Here is a 22,761-nt window from a genome sequence, read left to right as displayed (position 1 = left end):
AAGGTCATTGCTAATTCTGGCAACCATCAACACTCGTTCCCTAACAAGAGAGTGAAGTGTAGAAGTTTGCACTCCTATAATTGTTACTCAGGAAGAAATAAGAAAAAAATGAAAACAGTTTAAAGGGGTAGAACAAATACAAAAACAAATACAAATACAAAAGAATGGCTTAACATGATAGTCCTTTCTTTTGATGGAATACTAGCTGTCAAATGGCAGGAATTTGTACAGAGATAGTTTTACTATAATCTCTGCTGCAGAATTCAGCACTCTAGTGTATATATATTGAGGCTGTGCCTAATACATACGGCATGGATCAGAAATGTCTCAACTTTCATGTGTGCAGTTGTCTCTTGAACATATTTTTTAAATTGTTATCACAGTAGGGAAATGAAAACTACCAAATTAAGTTTTTGTACCTACTTTCAGACCAGTAAAAATTTTAAAACATGATAAAAAAATACCTGTATTCAAATTACCAGACGGAGTCAGCACCCATGTCCTGTTATACAACCTTTGAGTGTCCCACAGGCTAAGTGACGCGAGCGCTGAGAAGTGATCTACAGAATAAGTGTGTATAAGAATTAAGTGTGTATTGTGTGCTTGGCGTGGCATTCAGAGCTTAGAAAGCACCGTCTGTTGGAAGGCCCATGGCAAATCTATACTGTGGATGTTTCTAGTCTCTGATTTTTTTTTTGTGGAAGAGCATCAGGCAACTTACCTGTGGTTGTTTTGAGTGAGTGGCTTCATGTTTCTGTTGCATCAGAACTGGACTTCTGTCTGGTTATTTTATCCTGGCAGCACCACCTTGACAATGTATTTTTCTCCATGTGTAGATTTTGTTATGTTTGAACTAATCAATTGAAATGTCTTCGTGAAGTCATGCCATAAACCTAGTGTCTTTGGGTGCAAATATTACAATGTTAGTCTCAATCTAACATCCAGGTTTTCTTTAATTTATTGCTACTTATTTTTTATTTTATGTAGTTGTATGCATAATTCTAAGATGTTGTATCTTGTCTGTGAGTAAAAAAAGCCCCCCAAAACCCCCACATCAGTCACTAATTAAGAAAATGCCCTAAAGGCTTGCCTGCAGCCTGCTCTGAGTGAGGCATTTTCTTAATTGAGGTTCCCTCCTCTCAGATGACTTTAGCTTGTGTCAAGTTGACACAAAACTACCCAGTACACACGGTGTGTGTGTGTAGTGTGCACATACACACATGTGCACAATACCGTTTTATGCTCACCCCTACTTGCTGGTCCTGTAACGTCTTTAAGACATTTGAGTGAAGGAAAGCCTAAGACGTCCTTGTGTCTTTTAGAGTATAAAAACCTTCAGATTCTAGGAAATGTCTTCACTTTTTCAGCCACTGTTTCTTGTTCAGAAGGGAGTGGATTTAGCATTTTCTTCTGCTCCATGTAGCCTTCCAGACATACTTTTGCACAAACAGAGACAGCCAGATTTTTCTGGCCTTCCATTTTCCCCCTTTTAATGTTTAATAACGTCCCATCTCCAGCATCGACTCCCACCCTAATGAGCTGAAACTACATTAGCGAAATCTTAGGCAGATAAATTGACTCAAACCTCAGTTTGATAATCCTACTTAAGACAGTCAATTAATTCTGTTTTGCTACAAGCTAATTTATGATTTTGTATTTATTCAAAAAATGTTGAACATACGAAGCAGTAGGAGACAAAGTAATGAATTAGTCTGTCTTCCTTCACGTGCTCTCTTGTGTTCTTTTCAAAAAGAGGGGAAGAGAAACATGAAAAAAGATGTTTTTGTGTGGTGTGTGGGTATTCCCTGTCATATCGGGTGAAATAAATTGAGTAAACATGCCCGCAGACCCTCCAGGAGAGGCTAATCGGTACAGTAAATATTAGTTTATTAATTGTGGTTATAATTTGCTTTATTGACCTCCTTCATTCCTCTCCTTCCCTCTTCTTCTTGTAGTTCCCTCCACCTCCCCTCATTCTTCCTTCCATCTTCTTCTATGAGAAGATTTTTATCAAGTTTGTTTATCAGATGTATCTCCTTTGTAGTGGATGACAGCCAACCACTTGATAAATCCCCACGCATTCGAGCAGCTATTCTGACCCACTTTTCTATGGCAAGGCTTCGTAACTGATCCGCACAACTGGAGAGAGACGAGAACGTGTGATATGAGTCTTTGAAGTGATGTTGAAGTGATGGCTGGCCCATGCTCCAGGTGGTCCCTTTTCCCCAACATGATATTTTTATTGACTCTTTGGGAAGTTCACAAAATGCAGCCCAATCACACTCCCTTCCCTGTCCTTCCGGGTGCACCAACTTATTGCAACCTCTCCCCTAAAATAATAATAATAATAATAATAATAATAATAATAATAATAATAATAATAATAATTAATAATAATAATAATAAAAAAAAATCAAGTCCCCTTGTGTTGCCCATATACTTACTCCTGGAAGCTTGGCCAAACTCCTAAAGGCCAGTCTTTTAAAGAAAACTGAGTCCTTCCCTGCTTCATGCCCTCAGAAGCCATCAACTATGAAGAGCTTTCCTTCAGCATTCCTGTCTTCCTGTCAAATTTTAACAGTTCTCTTCAATGGTTTCTTTTCTTTTCTTTCTTTCTTTTTCTTTCTTTCTTTTTTTTTTTTGGATGAGGGTGGCAGGGGGTGGGGAGGTTGTCACAAAAGCCTGTGTCTCTTGTCCTTGTGATGATGAACAAACAGGATGGGGTGGATGATAGTTTCCAGTAGCTGAGTTATTTAAGACAAAATTAAAGATATTACACGAATCTGACTGTGGTTATTAGGTGCATAGGCTAAAACCCCATGGACTCTTAGGGTAAGTTTAATTGACACAAAGCTGGAGTGGTAAGTAGTCAAGCATGAAGAGATGGCGAGAGCAACTGAGCACTGAGTTTGTCAACTGGCTCATCTGTTATAAACAAGACGGCATGGGGCAAATGATCACATGTTGCTTTCCCAATCTAGATGAAGAAGCCATACCACTGTTCAGGAGTATGACACAGTTGCCACATGCCTATTGCAGCCGATAGCTAAATCTGGTGTTGAAAGTGGTCTGGCTAGAAGGAGGTGGGAATTACTCATCAGATTCCAAAGCTTTTCAAAACTTGAAGAGAAACTGCAGCCCTGCGAGACTGCATCCATTTTGATGGGATCCCTCTGAGCGAGCGAGCATCTTATTTAATCGGGCAGGGTTGTGTGTTCCAGCTGTACACTGAATGATCGTCTCCTTCCAAACCTCCTAACTGCCATGGAGACATCTGGTCTATGCTCATGCATAGACGTAAGTGAGCTGGGGCGAGGCTTCAGCTCACCTAAGTTATTCCTTACTTACCCCTTTGTACCACAGCTGGGAATAGAGGCAGAGTTAAAGCCAGCCTCGAGACCCTTCCATCATTAAATTTATTCTGTTCTATTTTTTAACTTGTGGTAAGCTATTCATTCTGAGGGAAGAGAGTTAGAATGGAAAAAAAATGCAATTATAATTGAGGAAACCCTAAACTCTAAAGTAGGCAAGGTTTTATTTCATTTCATTTGCACTTAGAGGTTTTTCTCCAATTATTACTCTGGATCTAGGGGAGAAAGGTTTGTATATGTTTTTCCCCAGTGTGCAATTTCAGCAGTGTTCATACATTATGTGAAGTGATTATGCTAAATGTCTTGTTAGAACCCGAGTCTTGGTGTGGATGCAGGGTGAGTCTATGAGACCCAACAGAGAACTACAGCAGGAGGATAGGGAAGCAGGAACTTTTAAAAATGAAGAGCTCGTAAGAGATGGGCCAGTGGGGGGGGGGTGAGTGAGAAATTGAACATATTGTGTGTATGTTTTCCTCTCTGAGACCCATTAGGCGGCTTCTTACACTGCACGAATTGCAGTAATTTCTGCTTTCTTTACAGCTTCTTAGCTATGGGCTTTTTAATCATTGCTGCATATTCTTTTAGAAATGTCTTAGAAAATGAGGTTGCTTTTAATATGGGGTCTTAACATGGTGGTTGTAAACGGGCTTCAGAGCTCTCATCCACAGGAAGGACACACAATGCTCATTATTAGTGCACGCTATTCTTGTTAAATTGTATGTAGTATTTCAGTTAAAAAGACCACTTTAATGCCTAAAGCATCGTCTTTCCTGATTTGATTCTTCAAATAGAACAGAATCTTTTAGAATGAGTGATGTCTGGGGCAATATGCCGGCAAGCACGGCTCTGGGACTTCCTCTACAGGGTGGATGCTTATGGGAGGCCTGGTTGTGCCTGATTCAATTAGTAATCAGGGATGGAGTCATTGCTATTTGTGAATCTGAGAGCCTTGATTGTGAATTATCTTTACAGATTGTGATTTCTTTCTAAATAGAACCCTTTGTATTCAAGGACATTAAAAGTCCTGAAGCCCTGTTTCCTCCCTGTAATATATACATCAGACATCATTTTATTCACCAAGGTTTTGGACAGTGGATCCAGGCACAATCTATGTGTATATTGTGAAATAATTTTGTTAGTTGCTCTACCTGAGTGGGAATACATAATAGTGGACAAAACTTAAAAAAAAAATCCAGCATGGTTTTATCTTTGTGAGTCTGAGGTGTTTAGCCTTTGGCAGCTGAGACTGACAGATAGCTCTTGGTTGTATTTTGTGGGGCACCAAAAAGTTAATATAGTCTTCATCTAGAATGTGTGTCAATGATTGGAAGTCAGGCTACATATGAATTAAAAAACAATATATAAAATACTTCGTAATTAATTACCCAGTTTATGGCATTTGATGCCTAGTTTTACTATAAGGCTTATGTTTTGACTGAAAATGTTTGTGGTGAGTACCAAGTGCTCTTATCAGATCATTTGAGAGCCATTTTATTTATTAAGCAGTGTACAGATCTTTTGGTGTATGAAATATGCAATTATGAAAAGTCACCAAAAGTATGTTGGGAATGCATTACCTAAAATTCTTGATAGCGAGGAACTTTTCAGTATCAGAAGGTGCTGTGCAAGCTTCTAAGAGAGAAAAGCAAAGTAGTTCTCCTCCACTATAAAGCATAGGAAGTACAACAACATCTGGCCCAACAAGGAACCGCCAACACTGCGATAGTGGCACTTTGTCTTGGGGATAACCAACAGCTGTCTAGCTGAACTTGAGGCTTGTTCAACAAGAGGGAATGCATGCCTGGTACTTAAAACTTAGCAAAACTGTGCATGGATGGAGAAGCCATAGATCCTAGAGAAGAGTCTACTATTGTCAATTTCCTAACCAGTATAATTTCTAACTGTCATCTAAATGTGTACCATTTTACTTGCTGGTTAGTATAGCTGTTAGCCTACAGACAGACGGCATTACAATTGGTTGAAAAGCAGGAAATTAGGGACCATGGGATACCTAGTCTTAGCTGATGCATTTGTAATGTAGCCCCTACACAAAGGCTCTGGGAGCATCATGAAAGGGGTGGGGCATGGAAAGAGTCTAAGAGTCAGAGGATCAGGATGTCCGTTGTTAGATAGTGTCTTCTAGACACAACAGGGATGCTGCATCTGTAAATCTCAACAGAGGGTTGCCTAGATGAGAGTTGCATAATGAAAGCACCAGTCAACATGCCAATATGGATGGAGGATATTTTACAGGGCCCCAACCTAGACGAAGAGTTCAGTGACTTCTAAGAGAGCAAGAATCTATTTTCTCCAGGGACAAGCCCCCTGAGAGGTGAGAGATTATCCAATTCCAGTGGTTGTCTCTAAACACATGTGCACAGAAGCAAGACTGCATGGACCCGGAAGGCCCATACAATATGCATATATTTGTAAAACTGTAACAACTATAGGAGAAGAGGTCATGAATCTGGGAGTCAGGGAATCAAGTTGGAAAGGGGAGAGGAAGGGGTTGATGTGATGTAAATATAGTACTCATGTTTGAACTCAAAAAGTTGAGTCTTTTATGTTTTGGATTTTTTTAGACTTTGGAGGACATTCATGCATATAGAGAAATATCATAGTGGTGAGACCCAGCTGACTGATAATGAGTCTATTTCATGGGCATCTTATACACATAGTCTGATGATCTTTATCTTTCCTATACTGATGTTTTGACTGTGACCATTCTTAGAAGGATTGGTATGGAGCTTTTCACTTTTGCATATTGTACCAGTGCTTAAAGTGTTTTAGATTCAGAAGCGTTTCGGGTTTTGAGTTTCAAAAGTTCAGATGATGATTGTTCAACCTGTTCTCTGGAATGGTGAAGTTCTTGAAGGCCGCAGGAGATGGCTAGACACCTGGGCCTTCTCCTGTGGGGATCAACTGGCAAATATTTAGGTATCCACACTTGCGTCGGTCATTAGTTTGTGGTCATATTGGATGGCTCACAAACAGGTCAAAAGTGGGAGAGGAGCTGAGAATTCAACCCCTTTCACGGTCACTGACTTTGCTCTGCCCTGTAAGATAATGTTTTTGGTCTGCCTGTTTTTGGCCCCTAGAAAATGTAGCCTACAATTTCCTTCCTAAAAAATGCATCCAAGAGAGAAGCACCAGCTTGCTGACACCCTCAGGATGGAGTTTGGCCAAGGCAATTGTTGATCTCTTACAGCTTTTTGAAGAGTTAGTTCAGCCGCTATGCTCTGAATAGGCCCACCCTTCTGTTGTTTAGCCAGCAATCTGCTCCCTTCCAATGAATGGAAGAAAAGCTGAGAGGCAGACTTTCAACTCTGTTTAAATTAGAAACCTGTCTTCTTGTGAGTTGGGGACCTTCCTCTCCACTAAGTCTCCTAGCAAGGAGAAGCCGCACATGCTGGAGAGGAGCACAAGGATCATATTTCATCAGCTAGAAGCCGCACGCTCTAATTTTTAACTAACTACTGGGGCATCCTAGATGTGAATGCAATGTTCGAATCCATTCTTAATGCTGCTAAGTGGAACGCTAAGTGCCTAAAGGAACTTAAAGCAGATTTATAGGAAAGGCAACAGGGCAACAATTCCCATTTATCCATGGCTAAACTTCTCCTCTTGTGTGTTTTCATCAAGAGAGCGGTGTTGTTACTTCAACAGGCGCAGTGTTGTGGTGACTTTTGTGGTACAAATAAAGCGAGACTGAAATTTTAATTGTGAAATTTAGAAGGGAAGTAATCGCTCAGTATTGGCTAATTCCATCTTCGTGCAATGACAGCAGCTGCGTTCCCCTGCCTTGTGTGTTTTAACAGATGGTATTATTTCTTATGGAGTGTTGTAGTAGCGACCGAGGTGAACCGAAGGAGAACGCTGTGACAGTGTGTTAAGTAAGACATTACTGACAGCCCTGCTGAGCGGCGGTGCGGATCTGCACATGGTGGATCTCTTCTCACCTCTTCAGCCCCCACCAAATGCTCGCCGCCTGTGGCATGTGGAACCAGAATGGAGAGATGAATGGAAAATTAGGTCCCTCTTTCAGAATCACTTGTTTGCATACCATTAGCAGGCCTAGATGGAAGCCCAAATCTGGCAGGAAGTTGCAGTTATCAATCCCAGCACCATACTGGCATCCCTGTTCACACAAAATAAGCGACTAGAACAGCATCGGGAGGCTTGAGTTCTGGGCCAGGATCTGCTGTGCCCACCTCTCTCTGGATCGGTTTTTCTTGTCCACAATGCACTGGAACCTTTGTAGCTCTAAGCTGTGGTGATTCTGAAAGCTCCCTGCTTTAATTCAGTGCTACAGAGGGCAAAGGGGAGCAAAATGCAGGATGGGAACTGTGACCGCACAGCGAGCCGCTGGTGTTGATGAAGCATTGAGAGGCATGAGCTTAGGGGGCCACAGATCAGGCGATGGTGGCTGTGATTGAGCCAGGAAGCAAGTAGTTGACATGTTAAATGGCCTCTACAGGCTCGGGTGTCTGAACGCTTAGGCCCCAGTTGCTGACATTGTTTGGGGAAATTGCTAAACCTCTGGACTGTGGCGTCTGTGGTACATGGTTTTCTGGGGGTTCAGTGTCTGACCTGGGCCCTCCCCTTGTCTGGTCTCTGCTTCCTGATGCTGCCAGATGTGACCAAGCAGCCTCAGGTCTCTGCACATGCCTTCTCTCCATGATGGGTGTGTACCCTCAAAATGTGAGCTTTGCTAATCCCCACTTCCCCTAGGCAAAGTGGCAAATCCACGGTTGTCTTGATTAGTTCCTCTCTCTTACATGGGGCTCTCTGTAGCCAAGAACGGGTGGCTTTGCGGCACTGAAAGGTGATGACTAAATAAATGTGGTACAGCTGCTCCGTGCTGGATGGTGCTAGCTGGGGAGCCCATGGAGGGTAAAGTGTGATCCTTGCTTTACAAGAGTGTCTGTAAGGAAGGAGTGAATTACATTAGAGGCTCAGATGGGCTCATGTGCAGGGCACTCTAAAAAGCATATTTGACGGCTGCTTAACCGGTTGAGGCCAGAGAGGGCTTCCAGAAGGAAGTACATTGTAGGTAGAGAGAGGAGGAACACCTGCCACAGTTAGAAGATTATTTTTTCTTTTATAGATTAAGATACAATTACATAATTTATTTCCTCCCTCCAAACTCTCCCATATACTTTTTGAAGAGACTGGCAGTTCCCTTGCTTTCCTCAGAGTGTTTCCTCCTGGGCTTGAAGTTTCCCCGAGTTTCTTCAGCTCTCTGACCTTCCTAAGAACAGAATGCTGAACGTGAACTCAAGACAGCTGGGGATGGGGTGGGGAGAATGAAGAAGGGAGAGGGAAGGAAAAGAGAGAAGAGAGGGGAGATGGGAGAGGGGAGGGTGGAGGGGAAGGCACTGGAAATATGTGTCAAGAATTAGAATTGTTGGCATTTTAATCTGATCCAATTTACTGAGTGAACTGTAGTCAAGTGGATGCTTTCAGGCAGAGCTACACCGAGCCGAAGACTCACCTGGCAGAACCTGCTCACAATATTGACCTGTATAATTGTGAACAGTATAGATGTGACCCACTTTCGGGGCCATGGTCATTGGGGCTATGGAGGTGAAAGCTTTCGGCTTTGTGTTTCCAGAAGAGATGTTTTTTTTGGTCTGCCGGTAATTTTACCACCAATTCCATTTTGACTCAGATGTATGTTGAGCTTCACATGACAGAGGGTTGTTATAGCTGTAATGAAAAATTTTTCACAAAATTGAAGTTTATGATGACAAGGTTAATAAAAATAACTGTAGCAAGTCTTACTGTAAGGCACAATAATTACCACAAAGTGGTATTGACAATAAAATGGGCAAATAAGTTCAGGGAAAAAAAAGCCAGTGGTAGTCCGTAAGGCCTGACTCTGATCACGGAGAGTGACTCTAAGTGGGTTCTTTGTCTGTTTTTTACCTTAGGGAAAACAAAGTCTATCTGTCTTTGGATCACATGTAATAATGTGAAACATGCAATTCTACTTTAAATTTTGTTTAATGTGATCCATTTTCAATCACACCATCTCCCAAAGCCAATCCTTAGAATGAATGATTTCTAACTACATTGCTGGTGGCATGATGTAGGTCATGTGATAATAATTCTTTGGAACAACACTGAGACTGATTTATATATGTGCTGTGGGAATCTCAATGTGAGTACAAACCATACACACACACACACACACACACACACACACACGTTTTTTCCCTATATGCCAATATCCTCCAGAACCACTTTAAAACATGGCACACATTTGAGATCTATAGTGTTCCTTAAAAATTATTTGACCAGCTTTGAAAGATGGGCCATGGGAATATTCATATGTCAAAATCCCAAGTGGAAGAGGCATAAGGCCAGAGCAGTTAAGAAGACAGGGAAGCTCCAGTTGATGTGTGCCACACATGGGAAGGTAGCCTGCCAGTGTCTCTCATAAATCCCACACACAATCGCGCCATTTTCAAGCACAACACTGATGGTGTGCTGCTCTTGGAACACCAACTGCTTTAAATCTAGTTTCGATTTTGTGATCATTTATGTGTGTGTGTTTACCCGTGTGAGTTTATGTGTGCATACAGATGCCCGAGGAGGCTGGAAAAGGGCATTGGATTCCCTGGATCTGTAGTTACAGATGGTTGTGAGCTGACACGCAGGGGCTGGGAACCAAAGTGGGTTCTCTGGAAGAGGAGTAAGAACTTTTGACTGCGGAACCCTCTTCAGCCCCGTGGCAATACTTCATAAAGTTTGCAAGATACATTACCAGAAACATTTATTCCCACAAAGTCACACTAATGCTCTTAAGTTAATCTGTACAGAAGACCCTGGAACTTCTTCATCTTCCGGATGCTGCTGTTGCTACACTGATACTTCCTTTTTTTAAAAAAATTTTTATGAAATTTTATGAATTTTTATGAAATTTCATAAAATGAAATGTATCACATCTTATGAATTCTAAGAATTTTTGTGAATTATTTGATATTTTGATGTCTAGAAAAAAATACACTGATACTTTCTAAAAGTTACTTTTAAAAAGGACCGTTAACTAGGGTTTAAACTCCACATATAATGCCTGCACCTAAATTTACTTATCTGTGGTCCCCTACTACCATTTGGACATTTAGTATATTTTAAGTCTTTTCAGCTTCTACTAACAATAGCATTATGTTAAAATTCCTAAGTATTTATATCCCTGTAAGAGTTTCTTAGTGAAAATTCCTCTAAGTAGAATGGTTGGGTCAAACTGTTAGCCATCTGAAGTGTATTCTTATGGAGTGTCTATTAAAAGTGTGATATTGTATAGGTTAAGCGTTTCCTGTCATGCTGGTTAAACCTACCTAAAACTTAAAATAATTTCCTTTAATATTGAGAGTCTTCTTATGGCCAGATACATGCGATAGGTAGCTGGCCTCTTCCACCTCTTAGATGACATTTCTTGAATCTTGGGGAAGTCACAATTCAGCATGGCATGGCACTTGCTGAGCGACACAAGCCAGGGTCAGAGTTTGAACAAGCTCTGATGGGTTTAAGGCACCAGTTAACATTTAATTTTAATGCTTAGCTCAGTGCCAAATACTGCACCTGGATATAATATCTAACTGGATTTGGACCAAAAGGATGAATGAATGAGCACTGGCTATGAACACTGATTTATTGAAACTGTCTTTGCGCCGCTCCTTCAACTGTCTTATTCTATAGTTTTTTTATTTTGAATTTCCCCTTTTTAACTCTACATGAGAGTCTTATGGTTTTTTATTTTACCTATTTGTAATTAAGTTTATTGCCTTGATGTCTTTTGCCTCTTTCTTTTCTTAAAAAATATATTTTTTATTTGTGCGTATGGATGTTTTGACTGCATGAATGTACTGTAAAACATGCATATGTATGTAGGTGCCCACAGAGGCTGGAAGAGGTCACTGGAGTCCTGAGTTGTGAGCCACTATGTGGGAGCTGGGACTCGAACCTGAATCCACTGGAAGAGCAGCCAGGGCTCTTAACCACTGAGCCATCTCTCCAGTCCCCTCTTCTGCATGCCATAGCTAATACTTTGCTTGGGTGCTGGTGGAATTTGAAACATCCTGATGGCATATTAACATCACCTAAATGTTCATGTTTGTGTTTACGGTGTCGCCTCTTCTTAAATATTCAAATACGGCAAAGATTGTCATTTATTGCCTTTTTAGTCCATTATTTGCTTAAATAATGTTTTAAGGAAATAATACCAATTTCTTTTTTTTAAAAAGATGTATTTATCTATTTCATGTATATGAGTGCTCTATCAGCATGTATGCCTTTATGGCAGAAGAGGTCATCATCTCCCACTATGGACGACTGTGAGCCACCATGTGCTTGCTGGGAATTGAACTCAGGACCCCTGAAAGAACAGCCAGTGCTCTTAACTGCTGAGCCATCTCTCCAGCCTCAATGATGCTGATTTCTCTGTTTTCTTTTCTTCCTCCCTCTTTCTTTCACTCCTTTGTGTTTTTCTCCCATATATTCCTGTCTTCCTTCACAAATGATCTCTTGTCAGAGCTGATGAGCTGAAATGTTCTTCAGATGGTCATAAATGCCTACTTATTCATTTCTTGATACAGATTTTGATAGTTTGCCTGTTTGTCTGACTATCAGTATGCCGTTGCTTTTATTTGCATTTCCTTGATGATAAGTCAGAAAGAACATCTTTTAGTGATTGTTGGACATTTAAAAAAAACTTTTCTTTGGAGTAATTATCGGTTCTAATTATATTACCTTTTCTTTTTTTTATCCCAAATAATGCGTTTGAGCTTTTCAAGTACTGAGGCTAACAATTCTCTGAACATGCCTTACAAATGTAATTTCCCAGTTTGTTTTTTCCTTAAATTATGTTCAGGTTTTTTTTTTTGGCTTTCCTCACACCAATTCTAGCGTTATGTGGTATTTTTTCAAAGCTTTTGTTTCGTTTTGAGTGTTTTCTTTTAAAAGATATATTTAATGATTTCCTCCAGTGCGTAATTATTTGAAACAAACAACTTCATCCAAATTTTGACTGGTAACTTTATGGTTTAATTTTACTCTTTAAATACATGAAGTGTCCTGGGATTATCAGTTATTCTTGTGAATTAGTAGCATATTCTTCTAAACGACTGGAAATGTTTTTCCACCAAATGACCAGCTTATTACCCATTAGACTGAACAGTAATGGAAAGATTCTCACGCTCTACCATGCTAATCATGCTAGGTTTAAATAGTCCAGGATTCTGAATGAGCATTTGAATAAATGTCTCCAATGTTTTAATAGCACTAAAGTTAGGAATTAATTTAGGGATCCATATTTTATATGTTTTTATTCAAACAATACTCATTTGTTTGCATTCTAATTTGGTTATGTCCTTTGGTAGTGGTATACGTTTGCCAGGATTTTGCCAACTCATGAATAAGGTAGCTAGTTGCTTTCTCTTTCCTTGGTAACACAGGGATAAGAACATATTTTCTTATTGTTGTGACTGTTTTCCTTTTGGCCTTTTTCCTTTTGAGCTAAAATTATTTGTAAGAATTCTTTGTAAGTCTATCAAGACAAAATAACCTATTATCACTCATTTTGTTATTGCCATTTCAAAATCTCATTTTAAAATATTTTATAATTTTCTTTTTCGAGACAGGCTTTCTCTGTGTAACAGCCCTAGCTGTCCTGGAACTAGCTCTTGCGGACCAGGCTGGCCTCAAACGCATAGAGATCTGCCTGCCTCTGCCTTCTCAGTGCTGGGAATAAAGGTGTGTGTCATGTGTCACCACTGCCTGGCAACATGTTATAATGTTTTTTACTTTTCTTTCATAAAGAAGTTTTTAATTTTATGTGCCTAACTTGTCAGTTGTTTTGTCTAATGTTTCTTAGTTTTTATGACAAAAATTATTATGGATTCTGGTACGCTTAGACCTTTATATTTTGCTATTCTTGTCAGGCGATGATGGCACACACCTTTAATCCCAGCACTCGGGAAACAGAGGCAGGTGAATCTCTGTGAGTTCAAGTCCAGCCTGGTCTTTAGAGCAAGTCCAGGACAGTCAGTGCTGCACAGAGAAACCCTGTCTCAAAAGACCAAAACAAATAAAATAAATTTTGCCACTCCAGTGAGTGCATAGTGATATCTCATGCAGCTTTAATTTGCATTGTCTCTAATGAATAATGATGTTAAGTATCTTTCCTATACATTTTTTCCATCTTTATATTGTCTTTAGTGAAGCCTTGGGACAAATATTTTTGCAACATTTTTCTTAGGTTTCTGTTTTTTTTTATTACTCAGTGCAGGGAGCCGATTTGCTGGCCGCCATTACAAGATGGCGCCGAGCCCCTGCACCACCTAGTAAATAGGCAAGGCTGTAGACGGAACCTCTCGCATGCGCAGTAGTGCGCAGTAATCTTGGCCAATCCCATGGCCGGGGGCATCAAAAGACAAGCGAGTAGCCAATCCAGGCACGACCCGTGTCTGCTCTCCCTGTATAAGCGGCTGCCGTTTAGTGCTCTGGGCCCTTCGCTTTCTGCTCTCCCTACAACCAAGAGGCTCCAATAAAGCGTGATTTGAGAAGAATCCTCGACTCGGTGGTCGTTCTTCCCTGCTGGCCAGGGGGGTTCGCCGCAACTCAGCATAGTAAATGTTGTAGGACTAAGTTCGTCATTGGATTTACGGCCCCATTCAGTGCATGGTGACCATGTCAGTTGTAGTGTACTGGTCTCCGAAGAGCAAAATTCTGTTCTTAATTCTGATTAAACCTTTTCTTCCTGGAGTGTATTTTCATGTGATTGGGTCCTACTTAGTAAACACACAGTTGGGGCTGGGAGATGCTCATGCGGTAAAGTGTTTGCTGCACAAGATGGGGACCTGACCTTGGGTCCCCAGCACCCATGTGAAAAACTGGATGTGTCCCAACAATGAGGGACAGAGGCATAGGGTCCCTATGCTTTGTTGGCCAACAAGTCTAGCTGAGTTGCCAAGTGATCCTGACTCAAAAAATGAGGTAGAAAGCGACTTTGACTTCTGGCCTCCACATGCATGCATACATGCATGCATGCACACACAAACACGCATGCACACACACAACTGCACCTACATACAAATACACATGCACATTTGTATCTGCTCCACCTCCGATGGGCTGGGATTATAGGGTGTATCCCCAAGACCAGCTCATCCCTTTCCTGCATACAGCCATCTATTTAACTCTGGTACCCATGGGAAGATACTCCCTTTCTCTACTCACTGTCTTTGGTATCACGTCAAATGTCAACTGATGATCTATGAGAGCGTTGCTTTCAGAGTCTTCTCTGTTTCATTGATTCATATTTATTTTTTTTGCCCCATCATGATGTCTGGAAATGAAGTAACGTGAGTCCTCTTTCTTTTGATTGTAGATTCTTCTTAGGACTTTATAGTTCTGTATTAACAGCATCATTATGCCATTTTATAAAAAAATGACCTCTCTGGTACTATTGTGATTCATCCAAGAGTTTTGCAAACACATACTTCCATTCCATGTCCTTAGCTTTTCAACATATGAAATGAAATCACAACATATTTTACTATTTTTCTACATTATATACTTACTTAAAATGATTGTGAATAATGTGTAAATTATCTTCCCTCTCCACCTGCATGTTTACTATGTCTGCTGTTCCCTATTCCACTCTTCAGGTCTAATTTCCTTAGGTGTTGTTCAGTTTCCCTTTGCTTGAGAGCTCTTCAATACTCCTCATGGTGCTGGTAGGCAAACTGTACATTCTTTCAGATTTTGTATGGTAGGAATGTCTTTATTTTGCCTTTTGTTTTCAGATCCCCTCTCTGGATAGAAGACACAGCCTGGCAGCTGTTTCCCCACTGTCTCCCAAAGCTGTGCTCTGGCCTACTTTGGGTAAGTCTGCTATCATTCTGTGCCTATTCTTCACCTATGTTTTTACGGTTTTGCATTATTTTGAAACACTTTGGTTTAAATGAACTTAGTGTTGATTTCTTCATTTGTTAGGATCCTTAAAACTTGTGAGTTTGTAGTTTTCGTCTTGTTCTTTCAATGCTTTTCCTCCCCTCCCTCCCTCCCTCCCTCTCCCTCTCCCTCTCCCTCTCCCTCTCCCCCCCCCCCCCCCCTCTCATCTTTTCGGGACTCTGTTTAAACATACGTTGGCTTGAGGTTGTGTCATGGTTCTTACACTCCCATTTGCTTCCCATCTTTTTATATTGCTGCTCCATTCTGGGTCATTCCTCTCTGTGAATCCAAATCCATCAGTGTTTTTGTTAGCAATATCCATTTTGCCATTTATTCTAGTACTTGTACATTGGCTGTTACAGTTTTTATGTGTAGAGACTTCTCTAATTACTTTGAACATTTCTTCATTTTCCTTAGAGTACTTATACTTACCCCTAGCTTGTCTCAATTCAATGACATTTTTTCTTGCCATATTTGTATCTACTTTAACATTTATAAAATTAGTAACTAATTAGAAAAAAACATTTGTAAGCAGTGTTAATGAGTAGTTTTTCTGTTTGATCTAACAGATCAGCTACCTTTTAAGTTCCTGGTTCCCCTGTCCTAATTATTTTTTGTTTATGATAGAATTTGTTGCCTGATATGCTTTATTTCTTTTTTGGAGGTAATTAATATCCCTTCAAGCACCTTGTGACTTTGGCCCATGTTACTGTGAGCTCGTTTTCTTCCTGAGATATTTGCTCTGGGTTAAATGAAACCTGTGTAGGTAGGATAGGACACAGTCTGTGCTCCCCCACTGGACTCAAGCCTAGAGTGCACATGGGCCCCTGGAAGGAGAATCCAGGCGTTTGGGAACCCTGATCAGGATCTCTTTATAACATGAAAGTTTCACCTCGGTGCTTTTCCTCTCTGCAAAAAACAAGGTTCTGAAAATTTGATATCCCTTAGAATCACTCAAAGGACTTCTGAAAATACGGGCTACTGGGCTTCATTCTCCAAATGTCTGTTTTACCCTGTGTTTAGTGTCCATTGAGAATAGAGTAGCAGTGAGCACAGATGAGCTGGGGTCTCTGTATCTGGATGCAGAGTCCTTTGGGTACACCCCAGAAGTAAAATAGGTGCTGTCCCATGGTAGATCTGTGTTCTGCAGGGTCATTAAATTAAAAAGTACTGATAAATAAAGAAATAGAAGCTAGGTTCTTACATCTGAGAGGAAGAAACCGCTTGGAGAACGGAAAGGTAGAGGGTCCGTTTTACTGCGTCTTTCCTTGTTTTAATTCCAACACCTGCAGTTTCAAATGGAATCTGATTTTTTTTCATGAATTCATCATGAGTTATGACAAATGAGTTAGTTTCTGAGTGGTTTCCAAACCCCTTACGAAAATCAACGAGACATGGCTGTGCTAGGAGTTGAGCAGCGTATTTCAGAAAATCACTGCAACTATGGATTTGAAACCCAGAGCACTTTTGCATTGAAACTCTTCTCCTGCTATTGGAAGTTAGTTAGATTTAAGGGAAATGGTCCATATAATCTTGATATCTTATCTTTATGTTTTGTCAGATGTCAGCCTGTCTCTGTAATGTATACTGTATTCCTTCCCTCCCTCCCTCCCTCCCTCCCTCTCTCCCTCCCTCCCTCCCTCCCTCCCTCCCTCCCTCCCTCCCTCCCTCCCTCCCTCTCTCCCTCCCTCCCTGTCCTTACAATGGGAAGAGGAGGGAAGAGGAATGGATATCTACATACTTGCTCCTTTACTGTGCTCCTCACTCGGGGCATGTTACAGAAGCACCATTAGGGACCCACCCTTTCATTTTTACTTTCCCAGTATGCAATGGCTTTGGGTAACTTGTCCAAGGTCACATGACTTAGTGATGGTGAACCTTGAATTCAACTACACATCAGGGTCCAAAGCCTTAGCAACAAAAGACTTCCTTCTCAGAATGTAACACACTTTTCTGCATATATTTTGTGACATTTTCTTGCTTTTTTCTGTGAAAATTTGACCACCACTTGAAAAGTTTTACAAAATACAGATAATGGTGTTTGGGCCCCAAATTACTCTGAAACCTGCATTTCTAAGGAAAATTTCAGTTGATCATAACAGGAAACCAACATCGAAAATGGAAAATTTAGAGCAGGCAAAGGTGCTTTCTGCCAAACGGAATGACCTGAATCTGATTCCTGGAACCCACATCATAGAAGAAGAGAATTCATTCATATAAGTTCTTCTCTGACCTTCACATTTGGGCTGTATAAGTACATGTATACACATACATCCACACATACACACATGTATACACACAGACCACAAATAAATAGATAACTAAATATAATTGAAAATTTTTTATGATAAATTTATAACCCTGTCTTCAGTTGTAGAGTTTAGGTTGTAAATCCAAATTCATTAGTAACTCAGAGTAGTTGCCATCCCAGGAATTGTCTAGGGAGTCCGACCATGTCCTAAGGGCTGGGATAGAAGTGAATGTCACTATGAAAAAGGGTGCTGGCTCTTCACTGACACCTCAAAGTCTTCACAGAGAACCCTGAGAGAAAAAGCCTACTGGACCGGGCAGTGGTGGTGCACGCCTTTAATCCCAACACTCGGGAGGCAGAGGTAGAGGCAGAGGCAGGCGGATCTCTAAATTCAAGGCCAGCCTGGTTTACAGGAGCTAGTCCCAGGACATGCTCCAGAGCTGCAGAGAAACTCTGTCTCAAAACGGTAACAACAACAACAACAACAGCAAAGCCTGCTGGCCATCTTCCTTGGGGCGGGTGCTCATGGTCCCAGCCCCCCATGTGATTAGCAGTGTCCAAGCCCTGACTCGGACCAATGTAACTAGAATGAGCCTGAGCAGTAATATTTCAGAGTCCCGCCATGACTAAAATGTACTGTCAGGATTGAGAATGTTCTTCTTTGTTGTTTTTTTTTTCCATTAAAAAAATTAGCAGGTGAACCAGAGGGGGATGGCTCATCAGTCACAGCTACCAAGCCTGATCACCTGAATGGGACCCACATGGTAGAAGGAGAGAACGGATTCTTAAAGTTGTCTTCCGTCCTCTGCATACATGCTGTGGCACACATGCATGCATGATTATCCACACATACAGACAGACACACACAGACACTAAATAAATAACAAAATTTTAAAACTTAGTAGCAGTTAATTATACATGGCGTTTTCACACCTGTATCTACCTTCTCTTGCCCCTCCCACTCTTGTTCATCCGCTTTGTCTTTCCAACCTGTCCCCTCCTACTTTCTTATTCTATCTGGTGTTCACTTGAAGCTTTCAATGAACATGAGCTATATAATACTGGTAATATAATAAATCTTCTGTTGGGTTCCAGATAGATGCCTCTAAAAGAAGCATTTTGTATACGCACTAAATGTTCCAGTGATCTTGTTAGTATTGACTTTGTGGGTAAAAGAATTATAGTCCTTCAATTTTGCTGAAGAAGAAACTCAAGTATTAGAATTCCAGACCCTCACACACTAAAAATATATTTCAAACGCTATTCAACCCTTGGTCATGATGATGTTAGAAATGTATCCAATTAACTCTCAGCTAGTGGAAGTTTCCTGTGGTTTTTATTTCCATGGCATGCTTCTGACAAAACAGAGAGGCAGTGTGTGTGTGTGTGTGTGTGTGTGTGTGTGTGTGTGGTATCTGATGCTGCCCCTATGAAGTTTCTGCAGCAAGGGATTATTGATTGTGAAGGGACAGCCGGGTCAGGGCTCTTTCTCAGACTTGCCTGGAACATCTTTTCATCTATCCTCACTTAGCAGCGCGGATACCGCAGGCAGAGGCAGCTACACCTCCCCATCACCTCCCGGTTCACACCCCGGAGCCAAACAGGAAACGCTGTACAAATGAGTTGACCCTCAGAATTTGTTCAGAGAGAGCAAAAGTTTACAGTTGTCAGAGCAAAATGAAGGAGCATGGTGGATGGTGAACACAGGGTGTTCGGAGATACGAGCCACTGCCCCCAGTCTAATGGGTAATAGAGTCATTAATTCTGCTGATTAACTCGGCCTTGGGGTTCAGGGAAATGACATCTACTTCCTTTTTGTCTTTTAAACTCAAACTGTGAAACAAGGGAGACTGAAAAAAAAAAGAACCCAAAGCTAATCAGAGAGAAACGAGGAGAAGAGAAGCTGAGAAAATAAAGACAGTCGGAGCAGTTTGAGCATTAATGAGACTTGTTTGGGGGAGAGAACGTGACAGGCTCCTCAAAAGTGTTATTGTCAAATGTGTCACCGCTTCATAGATGGCTAGATCTACCTTTTAGCTTCATGCTGATAGTTAATGATTCGAAACTATAAAAAGATTGAAAGGGTAAAAGGGAAAATGTCAGACTCAACTGGATTTTAATGAGCTTATTATTATTATTATTTTTCTCTTAAGGAAACCAGCATTGGGAGGTCTGTAAAGTTCCCCTGCTCTCTGTATTTTCATCTCTTTCTACAGTTGGCAGAAGGACAGCGGGAGGCAGTTATCAAAGGTCTAAGCTCCCGGATCTGGGGCACTTCATTTTCCCAAGAGTTTGAAGGGAGGCTGTAGGGGTGGCTCGATGGGCCTTGGATGACAAGAACGAGGGGAGATTGATGGCAAGGAGCACGTGTTTGTTTTTTTTTTTGGTGACATGCTGAGCAGAAGCCATCTTCACACTGTGAGGTGTAACAAAGAAACCTGAACTGATTATGCAGGTTTGTCCGTCAAAATAGCTGCTCCTGCGATTGTCAGGATAGCATTGATGAGGTGACACAGTATATATGCTGGTGGCTGGTTATCAGTCACCTTATAAGAGAGCAGACAAGGGTCCTCACACCAAGGAGGGGCTCGGCTTTCTGGGCTGTGCACTTAGCAAGGGTAGCCTTGTCATTAAATTCGCCAATTTAATTTGAAAAAAATAAAGTGAGAAGAAACTTTGAAAATGAATTCTGTAACCTCATTTTTACCTTAATAAGAACTGTCAGGATTTTACTCCCTGGGCTCTTGGTTTTGGGTTAGTAGTCTGAGCACATGGAAGGCTCACGTATTTTCAGAAGAATCAAATGCTAGGGGGGATGTCAGACCCAAACTTGAATGTTTTTTTCCCGATGACTTTCTTGTCATTCTCAACATATTAAGTTCTGTGGACAATGCCTAGGAACGGATATTAACTGGGTACCAGGGTCAAGCCTTACTAATGAGTTTCTGATGAATTCATTTATGAAATACGTCACCTAGCTTATTGATTTGAAAGTCAGGAGCCCAGTTCATTGCAAAGCAAAAAAGGCTGCAAACAGAACCATGGTCTGCAGTCTTTTCTATTCCATCTGGTATCCACCTGTGCAATTCCTCTGCACTTTTCATGTGCACAGACATGGGCCGGCCATATGCAAAGGTGTACACTTTTACTCCATTCACCTCTATGGGGATTAGATGCATACGTGGTTACCTGAAGATCTTGAAGATACTCTAATGTTTTCTGTTTTTGGGCTTTCAGCACACATTAGAATGCTAACGAATGGTCAGTCCAACCCCACATGTTAGAAATGAGTTAGATAATGGTACTCTGGAGTAAGTGGACGTGTGGGGGTTTAAACAGAATTGGACAAGACTGTAACCGTGGCTCATTTAAGACTAGAAGTGTAAGAATATCTTTCAGAGCCTTTCTGGTTTCAGCTCGATGCACTCTGTGCACAATGTTTTCCTTCCAAATTGTGGACCATAGACGCAAATGCCCTGCAATGAAAGATAAGCAAGTGTAGCCCTGGACATTCCCAGAATTACTGGAAAAGAGGGGGTGCAAAGTGCTGGTGTTAGAGTGTTTGTCTAGCATGCAGGAAGCCCTGAGTTTGGCCCAGGTACCACACAGAAGAGGATGTCGTGGTGCACTCACGTAACCCCAGCACTCAGGTGGTGGATACAGGAGGATCAGAAGTTCAAGGTTGTCCCTAGCGACATAACAAGCTTGAGGCTCTACTGGGCTGTGTGAGGCCGTGGTGGAGGGAATAGAGATGAGTCCATACAATGGCCCTAGCAGCAGGCTTCTCTCATCTCATGCCATAGTATTCTATCTCTACTGGTGTGCACTCATTACATACTAGAATTCAGAGTAGAGACTTCATCTGCTTCTGCTTTATCTTCAGGGTAGAGGCTATTGACTGACCAGGCTAATGGAGAAAAGCTTCGCGAGGTGAGTGACCTTCCCTCTTAGAATTGCTCAGCTTGACAACTGAATAGTATGTAGTAGCACAGAGTTCAGTTTGCACCAACACAAGCTATGTCACTCCCGGCTTCCGCATATTCCTTTCACCAACACGTGATAAGTCACTTCTAGACTCCAAACATCTGAAAGGTCAAGTGTTCACACTCCTCCAAAGGCAGGAGCTTGACCTCCGACTTCCAGGAAAAGTATTGGAAGGAGTCTGGCTCTCTTCTCCTCTGTGTTGGCCAACAGTTGACTTTAAAAGAAACACCCAATAGTGTAACAGAACCAGCATCTGGAATCAAACTATATGTCCCCTGAGGCAGGGCATGACGTTCTACATGGAGCATAAAATCTCCTCTACCCATACTCAGAGAACACTGAAGAAGAGTGGGCAGAAAGAGTGGACGAGCTGGTGGGTGAGGAGGCGTGCTGAGATGCAGACTCCCAAACTTGACATGGCTGTTGCACATAACCCATAGAGGCTATGGTGACATGCACAAAACTGGCACTACTGCAAGCCAGTCAGAGTGCCAACACAAATGGGGGAGGGCCATGAGGAAGACCCTTGTGCTACAAGTTTCAGTATTATACAGATATCTTTTCAGGAGTTCAACTCATCAGAGCCAAAAGCTCTGTTGGAGGCTTAAACCAGGATGCAAGGAATATTGAAATTATTGCCTTGGGAATAAAGCGATAGTTTCTTGCTGTAAAATTTCTCGCTGTAGCTATTCTTATGTTAAAATTTGGGATTTATCTTCAACAGTTCAGCACCATCTGAGCTGTGTATGAAGATAGTCACTTCCACTTCCTACTACCAGGCCTTTACTCCTCTCTCCTTTGGAAACATAGAGATCGCCTTTCTGTAATTATCTTTATTGACAGGCATTTGGTCAGTGTTTGGGGTCCAGGAAAAAGCATTCCATTTAGGACATTCCCAGATATTCAAGGACTTAGAATTGCTACATGCCCAAAGCTGTTAATTCATAGCTGCTTGTTGGGAGCAGTGAGACCCCAGATCTTGAATTTCTTGTAATCCCCTGATCTGAGTGCCTACAGCTGCTCCAGCACGAGACCTTCAGGAGTTCCTGATGGCAGGAGAGTGGTTTCTGGTGGGTTTGGCTGGGGCGTGGCTATCTCTATATAATCTGCCCCTGAACACAATAAAGGGGGCATTCTAGGGGAATTCAAGGATGACCCGTGTTGCTGTTTCTCTGTCTCTTTGTCTCTGTGTGTCTG

Source organism: Arvicola amphibius, chromosome 6, assembly GCF_903992535.2.
Source record: "Arvicola amphibius chromosome 6, mArvAmp1.2, whole genome shotgun sequence".
Taxonomy (NCBI): Eukaryota; Metazoa; Chordata; class Mammalia; order Rodentia; family Cricetidae; genus Arvicola; species Arvicola amphibius.
Note: the sequence above shows the minus strand (reverse complement) of the source record.